Raw genomic sequence first — 4,808 nt, 5'->3', positions numbered from 1 at the left:
TCAAGTATGTATTTTACAATATTTGTCGAATGGCACCATTGGTCTTTTGTATTTTTTAGGTTAATTAATTTGAAGATTTTTATTATATCGCTACCTGTAACATACTTAAATTTCAAATCAGTGGAAGATACTGGTACGTGTAATTTAAGCATATATATATAAAAGCAGCATGCTTTTGGCGAAGAGTTAAGGTCTTTGGTCGTGACAATCGGGATTTCGGAGAAGTATTTATCAAATTCATTTGCAATTTCTATTTCCGAATTTATAATGCGATTATTAATATTTAAACAGATAGAGGTGTTACGGCAATTCGATTACACTCCAAGTCGCTTTTACTTTATTATTACTGTTTTTAATTTTATCTGCAATGAAACGTGTTTTCGCTTCATGATAAACTACTTTAAAGAGCTTGGAGTATTTTTTTATATATATTTTAAATTCTTCACTATTATTGTAATGTTTCTCATAATAAAGGTCATATAAGCGTTTACGACTTTTGTGGATACCCATTGTTGCCCAATCATTAAAACTATGTTTGTTGTTTACTGTCATCGTTACTGGAATAAAAATCCTGTCAAATTCCTCACAGAAGGAATTGAAGACTAAGTTACAGTGAAAATTAGCAGTTTCACCACAGTGTAAAAAAGGGTATCGTTTTACTAAATTATTTCTAAACCTCTCAAGACGGCTACCCGTAACTGGTATAATCGTCACCTTTTTTGGTCTAACATTGTCCAATCTTGTATTTACTTTTATAAGTTGCCCACTATGGTCGGACTGAAGATTATTAATTATAAGTTTACTAGTAATAGTAACATCTGTAAATATATTATCTAAACAGGTTGCTGTTGTAGAAGTGATTCTAGTAGGTTCCCAAAATACATTGAACAAATTAAAACTTTGAAATAAATTTTTAAGGCTAGTACAATTGGCTTAAGGTTCAAGCAAGTTTATATTAAAATCTCCACACACTATAATTGACTTGCTAGTTTTGCTAAATTTTGATAGTACCTCCTCCATTCTATGTTGGAATTGTTCATATGATGCAGTGGGGGGGCGTTATACACTTACAATAATAAATTGCTCTAGTTCTATACAATCTCAATTAGTTGTTCTATAGAGAGATTAACAATATCTCTTCTATTTTTACATTTTAATCTATTATTAATAATAATTAGCGAACCTCCATGTATTGCCCTACTTCTACAAAACGAACTGACTACTTTATGTTCTCTAAAACTAAACTGGAGCTGATGACTCTCAAGCCAATGTTCTTTAATACATAATATATCTATATTACAGCAGCTCAAAAACAGTTCAATTTCTAATTCCTTACTTGAGATACCTTGTATATTCTGGTGAACAATAGTTATGAACTTTATATTATGATTATCTATAGCAGTAACATTTATATTTGGTGAATGTTGCCTATTTTGTATGATATTGCAAGAGTTGTCCTCCCTTGTCAAATAACTTAATTTAAATTAATTGAAGAAAAATCTTCATTGTTATATTTTTGTACATTAGTACTAATACATTCCCCAATAGAGGCTTGTATGTCGATTATTTTACAATTTTTTATTAAATAATACTACAGAGGAAGTAGTTTGTTGACTAAGACTATAAGCTACTAAAGTAGCCAGCTGTCGCTTAACTCTAAATGGTAGGTATAGGTTACCATTTGTTATTTTCAGTTTATAATTAGTGAATTTATTTGTGTCAAATAAAATTAAATTTTCATTGTTGTGGAATGTCGCATTATACAAAGTTGTATTTAATTTAAATATTTTTCTATTTAGCTGCTGTGTCAAATCCGAGGAGTATGGAAATTATCATCGCTTTAGATTTTGTGTTATTGGAAATATTAATTAATTTTTCTATATTTTTAATTAGGTCCTTATTTCTAATATTATGAGAGTTATTATCAAACATTATACCTATGATCGTTTTTTCTTTTAGATTTATTTTTGGAATGGAATTTATGAGGTTATTGAAACTTATGTTTACATATATTATATGTTATTATTAAAACTTAGTAATTCTCTTTCCCCGCTGATTCTCCCAAGCCCGTTCCCTTGGCTGTGGTTTCGCTAGATAGTAGATAGCGGAAATCTCGTTAATCCATTCATGCGCGTCACTAATATGACGAGGCATCTGGCTACCTTAAGAGAGTCATAGTTACTCCCGCCTTCTGCATTCAAAAATTTTCTAAAAATTACTTGCCTCGTCTGGAAATCGAACCGACTTAAATATAAAAAAAACACCCCTACTTTTATGATGCCAACCGAAAGTATGGCCAAAAACTAATAACTCTTCTTAAGTAACATAGTATTTTAAAAGAAAGGAACAACGTAAAATAAATGTTTTCCCACTTGGATTGGTACGAATGAACCGATTAGATGGCCGGCCAGATCCCCGGACCTTAAATTAATACCATTAGATTTCTTCTTTTGGGGATATGTGAAAGATATGCTATACAAAAAGTGATACGAGAACGTGGGCGAGTTACAAACAGAATTGTGCCATATCATATCGAGTATTCACCATAAAATATATAAAAGATTGGCGATTTGCGTAAGATATCTCATTTTGAGCATTTAATAAATTAATTTACAAAAAAAATACCCACTTAATTGACTACTTTCTTTTAAAATACTATGTTACTTAAAAAGAGTTATTAGTTTTTGGCCATTCTTTCGATTGGCATCATAAGAGTAGGGGTAGGGTTACATTTAGATCGGTTCGATTCCCAGACGAGGCAAGTAATTTTTAGAAAATCTTTGAATGCAGAATTAATAACTTTTAAAAATAACATAAAGTCTTCTTACAGTAAAATAGCCTATCTTCGATATTTAAGGTACTTTCCCTTCATGTCCCATAACTTTGGGAAACCCTGTAAATGTACTCACTACTTTATACATATAAACGCCTTAAGTACCTACATATAGTACAGGATTTTTATAAAAACAACTGTATAATTACCTGTTTAAAAAACTCCCCAATTGTATAATTTTTTTAATGATATTGAATCCCACGTTATTTAACTAAATTATGCGGTATCATAGTATTTTCACTGGTTGTATTCAATATCTCTTCATAAGCACGAGGAATATTTTTAAGGGTTTTTGATTTATTCTAATTAATTTGTTCTAATTTGGATAATTCAATAATTTAACTAATATACAGTATGTATTTGTATTTATGAATTAAAAGTAGCCACATACTTGTTACAGCATTTGCTGACGATATACCTACAAAACATGAACCAAATCGGTGGACTAATTAGGTCGCGTGAAACAATTTGTCTTTACTAGGGGACGTTCAACAACGGATGTAGGTGTTGAGCTGACCAAGAATATTTTTATAGAAGAGAATAGAATTAATAACTTTTAAAAATAACATAAAGTCTTCTTACAGTAAAATAGCCTATCTTCGATATTTAAGGTACTTTCCCTTCATGTCCCATAACTTTGGGAAACCCTGTAAATGTACTCACTACTTTATACATATAAACGCCTTAAGTACCTACATATAGTACAGGATTTTTATAAAAACAACTGTATAATTACCTGTTTAAGAAACTCCCCGATTGTATAATTTTTTTTAATGATATTGAATCCCACGTTATTTAACTAAATTATGCGGTATCATAGTATTTTCACTGGTTGTATTCAATATCTCTTCATAAGCACGAGGAATATTTTTAAGGGTTTTTGATTTATTCTAATTAATTTGTTCTAATTTGGATAATTCAATAATTTAACTAATATACAGTATGTATTTGTATTTATTAATTAAAAGTAGCCACATACTTGTTACAGCATTTGCTGACGATATACCTACAAAACATGAACCAAATCGGTGGACTAATTAGGTCGCGTGAAACAATTTGTCTTTACTAGGGGACGTTGAACAACGGATGTAGGTGTTGAGCTGATCAAGAATATTTTTGATGCCTGGGAGGAATCGCAGAATGCACTTGGCATCTTCTGTGATTTAACTAAGGCTTTTGATTGAGTTCAACATTCAACGCTGGCCAGGAAGCTATATGGCATAAAAGGAACTGCGCTCGATCTTCTGACTTCATATCTAAACAATAGAATTCAGAGGGTCGACGTGAATGGCAGCGCTTTTGGAGAGCGCTAGAAGCTATCGTTATCAGACTGCGAATGATATGTCCATATGTATAGAACGTCTTGGTAAAAAAGTATTTATACTGACTTATTTAGACTTATTTTTTTTCGTCATATTAATGTTCACCCCTTCAGTCATCAGTGATCAGTGTATCGCGAGTCTTCTGGGCGAATAAATCATGTGTTTGCCTTTCGAAGGAATCAAGCTGCAATAGACACAACTATTTGACTTTATGTACATGCGTAAATTGTGTTTTTAGATTTGATAAATCGCCCATTAAAAGGTCGTTATAAAATGCCCGAGCGGCGATGTATATTAGTTATTTTATACGTAATACATAAACTTTTACAGAAATTAACATTCATTCAAATTAACATCTCATTCGTGATTAATTCGTCAATAATGTCACTGACACTTACCTAAAATACGACATTTCATCCTTTTTAAGTTTGGATATGCTGTTATTTGGACAGATTTAAGTTCTATTGAATTTACTCTAAATATTTTACTGAGTCATCCCGGCTTAGTGCACTGGCAATTGGCAACACTGGTTTTGGGTCACACACACAACACAGGTGGTTCGGCTCTTTGGTACTAAGTCTCAGGTAGTCAGGTAGCTAGTCTTTAGTCTATTAATCTAAAGTTTATTTTAATTTGTTTAGACTTTAGGTACA

Source organism: Leptidea sinapis, chromosome 27 (genome assembly GCF_905404315.1).
Source record: "Leptidea sinapis chromosome 27, ilLepSina1.1, whole genome shotgun sequence".
Classification (NCBI taxonomy): Eukaryota; Metazoa; Arthropoda; class Insecta; order Lepidoptera; family Pieridae; genus Leptidea; species Leptidea sinapis.
The sequence above is the reverse complement of the archived record's forward strand: the minus strand, read 5'-3'. Positions refer to the sequence as shown.